Raw genomic sequence first — 14,320 nt, forward strand, 5'->3', positions numbered from 1 at the left:
CTGGTTTTGTTTTCTGCCCTCCTGGCCTGTTTCCCCCTTCACCCACCCTGGGTGGGTTGTTTTTTGTTTGTTGGACCTTTTTTTCTGTTTGTTCTGGCCCTCCTCACCCTAGTGCCCCCTCCGCCCGCCCTGGGTGGGTTGTTTTTTGTTTTCTGGACTCTGTTTTTTGTTGTTTCTGGCCCTCCTCGCCCTAGTGCCCCCTCCGCCCAACCTGGGTGGGTTGTTTTTTGTTTGTTTTTGTTGGACTTTTTCTGGGGGCGTCTGGAATCCGCCCTTGAGGGGGGGGGGTACTGTTAGGATCCTCAGGCCTGCCCTCCAGAGGGCGCCGAGGATCCTCTTCTGCTCTGTGTTTTTCCCTTAGGGTTGAGTTACTGTGGGGATCTGGAGACTACCCTCTGCCTCCAGCAGAGTGCGCCGTGGGTCTTCTGGAGCTGGAACCTTCCTGCACACCTGTTGCTAATCCTCTCATCAGAAGACCTCTCCTATATAAGCTGACTTCAGATCTTGCCTCAACGCCGCAGTGTTGATCTTAGTTGGTTAGCAACCTGAGCCTCTGTTACTGGAAGAATCTTGGTTATCTCTAGTGTGAGATCAGATTCTAACTCTTCCCTGTTTCTGCCTCACAGGAATCCTGTCTCTTCGTGAAGCTCTGGATGAGCTTAACCTCCTGTCTCCTTGTGAAGCTCTGGATGAGCTTAACCTCCTGTCTCCTCGTGAAGCTCTGAATGAGCTTAACCTCCTGTCTCCTCGCGAAGCCCTGGAAGAGCTGCCTCACTGGTAACCTGTCTCTGGCCTGCAGCTCTGGGAGAGCTGCATCACAGGAAACCTGTCTCCAGCCAGAAGCTCTAGGTGAGCTTAACCTGCTATCTGCCCTGGTGAGCCAACCCGAAGATTCCTACGTGGATGAAGCCTGATGACTTCTCTGTGGCGTTTCCCTAGAGGTTCCCATGTGAATTTTTCCCTGTTGTTCCCTGCAGTGAGCTGGAAGCTCAATCTGAAGAATCCTTTGTGTAATTCCCCTGTTGGTCTCTGCAGTGAGCTGGAAGCTCAGATCTAGGCCAGCCTTGCTAAGCATTTAGCTAGATGCTTAGCCTCACATGAACTCAGCTAACCAGCCATCTCCCGTTCCCTGCACAGACCCCAGTGAACCAGCCCCCCGCCTGAACTGTTCCAGTTAATATCCATGTGCTTGTGTCCTTTAATAAACTCTTTTGGACTTTTACCAGTTTCTCCGTGTGTGTTCTGCATCTTGGGCTTACTCTAAGGAACCCCATCATGACACTGGGGGGCACATAAACAGCAGTGATGCTAACCACACTGAACACTCTGGGCAGATAGAAAGGTTTGCAGTTAGCAGTCAGATACTCGATGTCAGGAGAGCAGAAGCTGGCGACTGGTCTAGCATTCTTGCACAGGCTGTTGTTGATAGAAACACAGAGCCCACCACCCTAAATCTTACCGCTTAGTTCTTTGTTCCTATCGGTGCAGTATAGCTTTAGTCCCTCCAGGCTAATAGCATTGTTGTGAAAGATAATATCCTACAGATAATGAATAACTAGAACTGGAGTAATAGTTAATTTTTTTTTTTTTTTTTTTTTCAAAGATATTTTTATTAGAATTTTCTGTTAGACATACAAAAACAAACATACACACACGCTGAAACATGAAAAATAAAGCAAAATAGACTAAAAACAAAAAAACAAAACAGAGCAAGGTGAATTCCCTCCCCCCACCCCCCACCCAAAAAGAACACTAAACCCCAGGGCTCACTCTATCTACACACTCAAAAAACGAGGAAAAAATAGCTTTACATGTCACAGTATTTTATAAGATGTAGGAAGGGAAACCAAATATCCTTAAAGTCTTCAAGCTTTCCTTTTGTTATATATGTCAGCTTTTCCATTGCCAGGTTGTTGGTCAATAGTTTAATCCATTCATTTATCTTTGGTCTTTCTGTGTTCTTCCACTTCAGAGCAATCAAATGTTTAGCCTGCAAAAGGCAAAAACTCAAAAGCTTCCTTCTCTTCATAAGTCATTTAAGTCCATCTGGAAAAATGTGCAATAAGCAAAGTTTACTGTCCATTGGAACATCCTGTTCGATCAAACGGGAGATGAACATGGTAACCTCCTTCCAGAAAGTTTGAATCTCTATACATTGCCACATACAATGGAAAAGAGTGCCCTTATCTATATTACATTTAACACAGATATCAGGAATATTTGAATTAAAATGGTGAAGTTTTACAGGAGTGATATACGTTCTAAATAACCATTTGTATTGTAATAATCTAAACCTTGTGTTAATAGTTTGCGTTTGCGCCAATAGACATGAGTTATTCCAATCATCCTCAGGGATTTCAGTTTGCAGATCAGCTTTCCAAGCTTGTAAATATGCAAGACTATTTTCTTTGAAGCCAAAAGTAGAATATTATAAAATTTGGAAAGTAGGCCTCTACTCTGATTATGGTGAAAGGCTATAATCTCTATGGTTGTGAGTGGAGGTTCAGACGTAGATTTCAGTGAGGCGAAGACAAAACTTCTAATCTGTAAATACTTAAAAAAATGCTTTTGGGGCAGACTATACTTATTTACCAGTTGTTCAAAAGTCATCAAAACTCCTTCACTATAAAGGTCCCCTATTTTATTTAAGCCTCTATTCATCCATATTTTAAACCCCCTGTCTGCTCTTCCTGGTTTGAAATTATTGTTTCCCCAAATAGGTGACAGATATGAGATTTTGGACACCTCATCTAAATCCTTATGGGAGTGGTGCCAAACTGATATGGTGTTTTTGAGAAAAGGATTTTTGGTGTTTTTTAATAAATATTTAAGTTCCGCTGAGTAAAGATAGGATGACAAAGGTAATGTTACAGAGTTGTTTTCTATTTGTACCCAACAAGGTATGTCACCAGTTGAAAAATAACAGGAAGCAGCACAGAGTTGCGCAGCACGATAGTACAATTTAATGTTTGGCACTCTAAGCCCACCTCGATCATAGGGCAAATAAAGAAGAGAGAGTCGCAATCTGGAGCGCTTATTGTTCCATATAAATTTGTTAAAAGCTTTATCCATAGAAGAAAAGAAAGAAGCTGGGATGTGTAAAGGAATGGACTGGAAAAGGTATAAGAACTTTGGAAGAATGGACATTTTAATAATATTAATACGACCTATCATTGAGACTGGCATTTCGTTCCATCTTTCTAGGGAATCTAATATTTTCTGCACTAAAGGATCATAATTTATAGAAACCATTTTCTCTAAATCTCTGTCAATCTTAATTCCTAGGTAAGTAAAGCCCTCTTCGGTACATGCAAATTGTGTTTGTATTGGAGGGTTATTTCTGTTCAGCATTAATAAGGAGCTTTTCTTTTGGTTAACTTTATATCCTGAGAATTCTCCAAATTCCTTTAGTAGTTTATCAACAGCTTGAACAGATTCTTCCAAATTAGCTAAATACAAAACAATGTCATCTGCAAAGAGAGACAACCGGTGCTCTACATCCCCAATTTGAATGCCAGTGATCTCGGGGGATTTACGTATTGCCATGGCAAGCGGTTCAATTGCAAACAAGAAAAGAAGAGGGGACAATGGGCATCCCTGTCGTGTCGATCTACAGAGGTTTATACATCTTGACAATTGATTGTTTGTGGCAACTTTAGCCACTGGCTCAGTGTACAGTAACTGAATCCATTTTAAATATTTTCCTCCTAGGCCGAATCTCTTAAGGATATCAAAGAGGTAACTCCATTCAATCCTGTCAAAAGCTTTTTCAGCATCTAATGACAAAAAGGCATGGTCCATAGCAAACTGTTTTTCATACAATATATTAAGTAATCGGCGGGTATTATGAAAGGCTTGACGTCCAATTACAAATCCATTTTGGTCATTTGAGATTAAATTGGGGATGTGTGTTTCAATCCTTCGAGCCAAAGCTTTGCACAAAATTTTTGTGTCACAGGACATTAAAGAAATGGGTCTATACGAGTCCATTTCTGTTGGGGGTTTACCTGGCTTCAACAAAAGAGAAATAGTTGCCAATCGTAAGGATGGGGGTAGGGTGCCTTTTTCATAAGATTCATTTAACGCTTCGAGTAGAGGGGGCAGTAATTTATCTGGAAATTTCTTGTAAAGTTCAATTGGTAGGCCATCGGGGCCGGGAGCTTTACCAGAATTCATGTGGCTTAGAGCCACTTTGAGTTCTTCAACACTTAATTTTTCATCCAAATCTTTCCTTCTCTCTTCTGACAGGGTTGGAAATTGAAGTTGGTCTAGAAAATGCTTTTGTTTATCTGTACTATCTGGATATTGTGATGTATATAAATTTTCATAATATTTTGCAAATGCCTCATTTATGCTTACTGGATCCACCAGATTCTCACCATTATTTAATTTGATTAAATTTATGGCCCGATTTGTCTGTAACTTTTTGAGCCTCCAAGCTAGGAGTTTTCCTGCCTTCTCACCCTGATCGTAATATGATTGTTTTAACCACAATAGATTTGTTGCTATTTTGCTGGTAGTGAGCTCGTTATATTCTGATTTTAATAAAAGAAGTCTCCTATATTTGTCAGTATCATCGCAATAATACATCTGTTCCTGCAATTCTTTAATTTGTTTTTCAATGTTTTTTAGTTTATTTAGATGTATTCTTGATTTATGCCTAGTATAGCTCATTATTTCCCCCCTTATATAAGCTTTAAATGCTTCCCATTTTATTGATGCACTGGTTTGGTTTGTATTAAAATTAAAATACTCAATTATTTTCCCTTCAAGAAATTCTTCAAACCCTTCAGACCTAAACCATTTAGCTTGAAATCGAAATGGGATTGAAGACCGACAATAATTTGGTAATTTTATAGATAGAATAACTGGAGCGTGATCAGAGAGTAGAATAGCTTCATACCAACATTTTTGAACAGTAGATAATAGACTAGAAGAGACTAGAAAAAAGTCTATTCGTGAGTAAGTTTTAAAGGTGCTTGAAAAGCAAGAGTACTCTGTTTTATTTGGAAAAAGTTGTCTCCAAACCTCCACTAAATTCAGATCTTTCATATATTTCTTGATAGTTTTCCTAGCTTGTTGGTGGGACAAGACAGAACTGTTTGAACGGTCTACTGCAGGATTTAAAACACAATTGAAATCTCCACCAATTATAAATGGACCGTTATAAGCTGCCATGGTTAAAAACAAATTTTGGTAAAAAGCAGGATCATCACCATTAGGGGCATATAGACACACAAAGTTGACCATTGTAGAGACTATAGTCCCACTAAGAATGATAAATCTCCCTGATGGGTCGAAGTATTTATTTTTTAGTTCAAATGGAATTGATTTGTGAATCAGTATTATGACTCCCCTGGCATGAGTTGTAAAACTAGAGGAGAATATCTGGCCAGGCCACCTAGATCTAATTTTATTCACATCTTTTCCAGTCAAATGTGTCTCTTGCAAAAAGCATATTGTAGTTTTCATCTGTTTGATTCTGCCCATCACTTGTTTAAGCTTGACAATTTTATTCAGACCTCTGACATTCCAACTAGATATATTAATTACAGGACAAACAGACATAAGTTGTGTAATTGGAGATGTAAACAAATGAAATACATTGGTCCCTTCCTATTCTCTCATTCAAGTAGTGTAAAGTCCACAAAAAAACAGTGTCCAGAGAGAGCCCTATAACCCAAATCTCCACATATTTCCCCAAACGAAATGTGGCGGTTACCCCTTCTGAATATTGAACTTGGGTTATATAAAACGTTGCAGCCACCAAGTGGATAACGTAAAAAACTGCACGCATAACGATGGTCATGTATAGGTTGGCCGGCATAAACAAAAAGTGCTCTGACCAAAATAACAGTAATTAAGGCAAGGTTTGCTAACATTGCAAAGGAGTAATAGAAAAATATTAACAGTGTTCATGCTTCCCTTTTTTAAGACAAAACGTTATTTTTAGGAACTATGCCAGAATAAGAGTAGCGAATACATACTAAGTCTTGGAATTGTCCTCAGCCTGCGAGCCTATTCCATCAATATACTTTTCGGCTTCTTCCACGGATCTGAAGATCCGGCGTTTGTCATTATGTGTGATGATCAAGTGGGCTGGGTACAGAATGCCATACCGAATTTTAAGGGAACGAAGCCGGATTTTCACTCCATCAAAGCGCCTTTGCAGCTTGCGAGTCTCGGCCGAGAGATCAGGGAAGAAGGTGACGCGGTGGTTCTCATAGCGCACCTCCTTCATTTTCCTGACGGCTTTCAGAGTTGCTTCCCGGTCCCGGTAGCTCAGAAACTTAATTAAAATAACCCTTGGAGCTGCAGGACTGGAGGTAAGGGGCCCGATCCTATGGGCTCTCTCCACGCAGCGGGACAAAGTGAAGTCCTCACCTAGCGTCCCTCGGAGCCACTTCTCCAAGAAGCCACACAGGTCCGATCCTTCGGATTTTTCGGGGAGCCCGACCAACCTCAGGTTACAGCGTCTGCTCCTGTCCTCTTGCTCCGCCACTTTGTCACAAAGCACCTCCACTTTCTTCTCCAATTATTTAACTCTGTTTTGAAGGGAAGTAACATCTTCCTCTGCTTGCGAAACTCGCGCCTCTGCTTCCCCAATTCTTTCAGTGAGCGATTGTATATCCCCTTTGATATCCTTAATTGCTTTCAGCATATCAGCAGAATGCTTATTCATATCCTCCTTCAACAAACTAATTGCTCCGAGAATATCACGGTTGGTTGGCGCATCCTGAGCCTCATCCAGGTGAAGCGGCGCTGCCACGTTAGCATTTGCCACAATAGCCGCATGTGCTACGTTAGCCGCACTCACTTGTGGGGCCGTTTTAGTCGGTTGTTGGACCGGCTTGGCATTTTTCGGTGGCATAATCCCCAGCAAGCGTTTACCCGTTAGCAAAACAGGCGAAATTGTCAATATTGGTCTATCTTACGGATTAGTTTAAAGGATTCAGTAGCGAGCCATCAGCACATGCACCGTTCACTGAGACGCCATAACCGGAAGTCCCCATAGTTAATTATTTAACTTATTCAAAATCGTAGGTGAAATCAATTTGGTGTTCTTAGTTGAATAATTGTAGCTTTAATTTGCTTACTTACCAGGGTTTATGGTTTCACCTCTGGAGGGTTCCTGGACCAGCTGAAAATATCCAGGAATCCACACCAATCTAGTGACCCAGGCTAGGTTATCAGCAAAGCTATTAATTATCAATAAAGAACCTTTTTATCTCTGTTTATTCACACTATTACCAAAGGGGGTGGATCTGGCCTGAGTGATTAATCGTCCGCTATATGAAACACAGAACCACTACAAGTTAAACAATGATGTCTTTATTCTAATAATTCAGGATTACAGAAATCTAACATCTATGCAAACACTATACGCTATTAGAAAATAAACACGAGGTACATTATATGACTAGTTTAAAGAAAACAAAAAATAATAATAAAAAAATAAAAAATAAAACCCTAAGAGTCTGTTTACGAACAATAAACCTGTTGAATGTTTCCCCTGGTTCTCTGAGTGGTTTCTCTGCATGTGGGACAGATTCCTTAAACTGATCATGATAAATATATTTGATCGGAATCCCAGTGGGCTGAAGTGCTGTTTGGGTCGGCAGACCCGACATGTATATTAATAATATGTATTATTATTATTATTATTATTATTAATATTATTATTATTATTATTATTATTATTATTATTATTATTATTATTATTATTATTATTATTATTATTATTATTATTATTATTATTATTATAATATCAACCTCGTTATATTTGCATATCGCATGAAGAAAAATAAAATCAGCAGCGCAAGAGTCTGTTCCGATCATCCGGCCCTTACCCCAGCCTACTGCAGCCCATTGGTTATCATCCCTGACAGTCTAAAGGGCTAGGCCAATCATAAAGTAGAACAGCTGTCCCCAACCTTTTTTGCACCAAGGAGTGCTATATGTCAGACAATATTTTCACAGACCGGCTGGGAGGGGCGGGGAAATACGATCAAGCAAAATGATACGACTGGCATAAAATCAAATACAAACAGCATCCGATCTAGGCGTAATCGGAGACAATGACACATGAAGTGTGCTCCTGATGTCCGGTCTGTTCCGTAGCTTTGTTTTGGTTGCTGTAACTGCAGAAAATCCAGCTTCACAAAGATAGGATGTTATAGATAGGATGAGTCTTGAACTGAATTAACCTGTGTCAAGAGGCACATTTTACTGATGTAATTGGGAGAGAATACGGCAATTTTTTATATTTTTCAAAATAAAACATCACTCAGACTCTGATCGTCGATAAATTATGTATATATACAGTGGGGCAAAAAAGTATTTAATCAGCCACCAATAGTGCAAGTTCTCCCACTTAAAAAGATGAGAGATGCCGGTAATTTTCATCATAGATATACCTCAACTATGAGAGACAAAATGAGAAAAAAAAATCCAGAAAATCACATTGTCTGATTTTTAAAGAATTTATTTGCAAAATATGGTGGAAAATAAGTATTTGGTCAGTTACAAACAAGCAAGATTCCTGGCTCTCATAGACCTGTAACTTCTTCTGTAAGAGGCTCCTCTGTCCTCCACTCGTTACCTTCATTAATGGCACTTGTTTGAACCCGTTATCAGTTTAAAAGACACCTGTCCACACCCGAAACAAAATTAAAGACCTGCACCAGGCTGGGAAGTCTGAATCTGCAATAGGTAAACAGCTTGGTGTGGAGAAATCAACTTTGGGATCAATTATTAGAAAATGAAAAACATACAAGACCACTGATAATCTTCCTCGATCTGGGGCTCCACGCAAGATCTCACCCCGTGGGATCAAAATGATCACAAGAACGGTGAGTAAAAATCCCAGAACCACACGGGGGGGGCCCTGGTGAATGACCTGCAGAGAGCTGGGACCAAAGTAACAAAGGCTACCATCAGTAACACACTACGCCACCAGGGACTCAAATCCTGCAGTGCCAGACATGTCCCCCTGCTTAAGCCAGTACATGTCAAGGCCCGTCTCAAGTTTGCTAGAGAACATTTGGATGATCCAGACGATGACTGGGAGAATATCATATGGTCAGATGAAACCAAAATAGAACTTTTTGGTAAAAACTCTACTCGTCGTGTTTGGAGGAGAGAGAATGCTGAGTTGCATCCAAAGAACACCATACCTACAGTGAAGCATGGGGGTGGAAACATCATGCTTTGGGGCTGTTTTTCTGCTAAGGGATCAGGACGACTGATCCGTGTGAAGGAAAGAATGAATGGGGCCATGTATCGTCAAATTTTGAGTGAAAACCTCCTTCCATCAGCAAGGGCATTGAAAATGAAACGTGGCTGGGTCTTTCAGCATGACAATGATCCCAAACACCCCGCCCGGGTAACGAAGGAGTGGCTTCGTAAGAAGCATTTCAAGGTCCTGGAGTGGCCTAGCCAGTCTCCAGATCTCAACCCCATAGAAAATCTTTGGAGGTAGTTGAAAGTTCATGTTGCCCAGCGACAGCCCCAGAACATCACTGCTCTAGAGGAGATCTGCATGGAGGAATGGGTCAAAATACCAGCAACAGTATGTGAAAACCTTGCGAAGACTTACAGAAAACTTTTAATCTCTGTCATTGCCAACAAAGGGTATATAACAAAGTATTGAGATTAACTTTTGTTTTTGACAAAATACTTATTTTCCACCATATTTTGCAAATAAATTCTTTAAAAATCAGACAATGTGATTTTCTGGATTTTTTTTTTCTCATTTTGTATCTCATAGTTGAGGTATATCTATGATGAAAATTACCGGCCTCTCTCATCTTTTTAAGTGGGAGAACTTGCACTATTGGTGGCTGACTAAATACTTTTTTGCCCCACTGTTTATATACATATATATATAATATAGGACTAGTTTTACAGCAGAATATACTAAAATATATCCAAGTCTAGTGAAGGGGAGAAACAGATCTAGACCAAATGTACCAGGGGGCCATGAGGGGGCCAGCGTGTTTTCATGGGGGCCCAGAAAAGCATGAAATAAAAGCAAGAGATTCAAATATATTAATATAGCTGCATGAAGTGACATTTCTTTTCAATGAGGTTCAATAAAAATTCGATTTCTTATGAGGTCAATATACATTTATAATTTAGGAATTTTCATATTTTTTTTAACCTAATTGAAGTTAAAACTACAGTTTTCTATAAATTTGAATTTGAACTCAAGAAAAAATTTTAAATTCATTTGTAAAAATTTAAGCATTTTTTTTATTTGTTTTGGGGGAAAAAAACATAACACATGAAAACTGAGATTCTATCTCAATCCCACTGAAGCTATCACCTTATTGTTTTTGAATAATTAGTAAAACAGAATTTGTAATGAAACAATGAAATAGATCCAAATGACCTATCAGTAATCATGTCTGTTTCAGCACATATCATCATTAGAATATCTTTTAAGTATTTTGTCTTCAGTACGGGGGCCAGGACATGATCTACAGGGGCCTGTCTAGAACCAGCCATGGTGATCAATGATGACACCGTGGCAAGGTGCACTGTATGCTGAAGTTCCATGAAAAACAGCACAACCGATGTTTAAGGCTACAAGATTGAAAGTATTAAAAATAAAAGACCAATACTGTTCTGTTTAGTGTTTAAGAAATTACTGTCATTTAATAAACAGTTGTTGAAAAGTTGCTGGCCTTAAGTGTGTATGTATGGGGCATAGTGTGTTTTCCCCGGGGGGCGGGCGGTTGGGGGATAAGCATCTCCCTGAAATTAGTTTTTGGAACTTGGGATGTCTGGTTAAACCAACCAACCCCTTGATGAATATGATAAAATAGCATAACCCCAATAAAAATATGTTGGTAAATGTTCCATGGAAAGGTTTGTTTAGTAAACACAGGTGCTGCTACCCATAAACTTCAAGCTAGCACTAGTGGCTAATGATTAGTTTTTGTAGCCTACACTGAGTGCATCCTCTCTGACAGGATTTCTTAACATTTCTAATGGTTCATCATTTTGTCATAGGCATCCTTTTTTACACAATGAGTGCACAGTAGTCCAATGTTACCCTACAGTATCTGTAAGACTCAATAGATCTGTTGAGAACCTACAATAACTTCTTATGATGATATAACGTGATAATATGTGTGATTCACTGTGACCTCTCTCTCGCTCTCTCTCTTTCTCTCTCTCTCCCTGATCTAAGAATTGTTGCTGTGGTGGAGTTTACATTTTACAGTGTTAACAAGTTAACAAACTAAATTCATTTTGGAAGTATTTTAAGTGTCCACTCTCACTAATTTCCATTAACATGGCCTCAAGGTATTGCTCAGTTGGTATACACATTCAGTACACCAAAAAAAAATGTGGTGGGCCAGTCTAGTCCAAAATGCCAGGGCCAATTTTTTTGTCCCAGTCCACCCCTGCCTGCAACATATATTAAAATATTTATACCCAATGATCACAATCTCCACCTGTTTGTGTTCTTCTTAACCGAGCTTACCAGCTTTTAGTTGCTTTTCGCTTTGTTTGAGCACAATGGCAGCCCACTGCTCACCAATGGAATGGGTTAAACGCAGTGGCATTTTTCTCCAATGTGTGATCAATAAAGTTGAATTATTATTATTATGTGTTTCATGATAAAGAGATCTTGTTTTCATTTAAATATCTATTATCGTGTACCTTCCGATGTCATATTGTGGATTCAGTCCTTCATCACTTCAAACCATGAGAATTCAATCTTCAAGCTGATTTTTCAGTTCATCTATTTTTGTGTGACTGAACACTAAATTATACAACACCCCTGATCCGTGTGTTTATGTGTATGTTTATGTAATTCTAGCACAGAGCAGGGATTTTTCCAAGACAGAGTTAAATAAAAGCACATCTTTTTGATTTTCGAAACTACTTTATTCAGACACCTCAATATATAAATAGAAGAACACATTGTAAGAAATATTGAAACTTACATTCAAATATATATATTCAAAGCACTATGTGACCATGTAAGATGCTTCACAGTCACTGAACACTCTCATTGCACAAACACAAAAGCTTTAAACATACAATGAAAACCTCAGTCCACCGATGCATGTGGGGATACATTTTGCTGTTTTTTTTTCAGTGAGATGAAAACATCATATTTGAAGACTATTACATACAATAATAGCACAGAAACAAAAAAGGAGAGTCACCTTCAGAAATATTATGATGGGTCTGTTGAAATGATGCCTCCCGTTAGTGATCTCAAAACTACCCTGACTTAAAATAAACTGTAAGACTATGCAAACACAGGGAAAGTAAAACCTTGCTATTCTTCTTTTTTTATCTTGAAATCTTTGGCAACAAATATGTTGAGAAAGAAACCAACTCTACAATTAATATTAGTTTCACAAAAAGTGTTTGTGTCTCTGACAATACTGAATAGTATTCAGGTTCAGTTTTCACTTGGTAGTTAGGCACCAGCACAAAACTGAAGAGAGCATTGAGAAGCTACTTGTACATTCTATTTTTTTTTTTTTTTTTTACAAGGCTTCTTATAGGCAGTGGCTCAGAACACACCAGAGGGGAGGCACCATGAATAGAAGAATGTTGATCACAGCTAGAAATGACATAGAGGGGTCAATACATTTCTGTCTGAGGCGAAAATGCAATGCCTTTAAAGTCGTAGGGAATTCATATTCAAATTTCAAATCATTCTGGCTTAAACATGTATATAAATGTACTCAGACATTATTGTTCCCAAAATTCAATAAAAAAAAAAAATCCTGTCTTAAAATCTGTGGATTTTTTCTGTTATTTTATGTAGGCCAATTAGTTTTACATCAGCTTGTCCACCTAAATTCCGCCAATCATATATCAACGGTCTTCTGTCAATCAAATTTTTTCGATCATAGCATCTTGATTCATATGTCGCAGCTAACATACTCAACGGATGAAATACGAAATCAGAATCAATTTACTTTACCACTGAGTTCCGTCCCAGTGTTCAATGGGATGGACGTCTGTGTCTTTGGTAGGCGTAGAGCTAATAGAACTGGCAGCATTGTGAGGCAAGGGCTCAAACATGTACGACTGGAAGCCTTCTACACCAAACCAAGCTTCTGCTCCCCTGGCAGCCTCTTCAACAACATCATTGTCCCTGCTTTCCTTCTCTAAATAAAACATTTATGACGGAGAAGACTCATCCAGGACCTCCAACACAAAAATCTCCTCCTCTTGCATGTTTCCGCTGTCCATGGCGTTCCTTGACAGTGTCGTTTCTAAGTCACCAATTTAGTGCTACTTGGTCCCAATGTAATTTTCTATTGGGAACCTACTAGCACGAAGCTGCTAACTGGTTAGCAAGATGCCTCCGAGATACTGATCACAATCAAACTTGCTTGCAAACCTTCCACCACAACAATGGCAGACAACAATGGCCATTGATAATCGACCAATAAAATTCATTTTATTCACTTGTGTAAAGTCGGGAAAACACTAGTTGTAACTGTAGGGGTGCTGCAGGAACGGGACATGCAGCAGCAAGTGGAATATTCTTCTATGAGAAGGGGCATGGTTAGATTTGTTAAATTAGGCACTGTCTATACCAGTGGAATTAATGCCGGGTATATGGTGGTCTTTCATATGCCTTTACACTAAGTAGAACAATGTGATAGCGTAATATGTACCTTCATCTTTTTGTGTGCCCTTAACTTGCACTTGAAATGTAGCTATTAACCTGGTTTAAAAATGGTGACCACAGTATGTAATCATTCTGGTAACCCAATGATCAATATAATCACAACTGAACACTGGTTAATTGACAAAGATTCCCCAACAAAAGTCTTTTGAACCTTAAAGTAAATAAATACCTCTCTGCATAACATCACCTGACTCTACTGTCTATTAGAATGGGTGTTAGATTAGCTGGAAGCTCTGTTTAAATTAGATTCTATCATAGTTAAGAGGAAGACATGAATCACTGTTGGGACAACAACAGGTCAACTGATGGTCAAAAAGGCAGTCTTGGATGGGTATTCTACTGCAGATATACTGCCTGGCCAAAAAAAAGGTCGCCACCTGGATTCAACTAAGCAAATAGGTACGAGCCTCCTTTTGGATAATTACTGCATGGGCGATTATCTTTCAGCTGGCAACAAGTTATTTAACCCTAACTGGTGCAATGACTTGCTTCTCATTTCCTAAACAACCATGTCGAAAGACACATCCCATGGTCGTGGAAAAGATGTCAGTCTGTGTGAGAAGGGTCAAATCATTGGCATGCATCAAGCAGAGAAAACATCTAAAGAGATTGCAGAAACTACTAAAATTGGGTTAAGAACTGTTC

The sequence above is a fragment of the Cyprinodon tularosa genome, unplaced genomic scaffold (assembly GCF_016077235.1).
Source record: "Cyprinodon tularosa strain WSP-4 unplaced genomic scaffold, ASM1607723v1 ctg577, whole genome shotgun sequence".
NCBI classification, from domain to species: domain Eukaryota; kingdom Metazoa; phylum Chordata; class Actinopteri; order Cyprinodontiformes; family Cyprinodontidae; genus Cyprinodon; species Cyprinodon tularosa.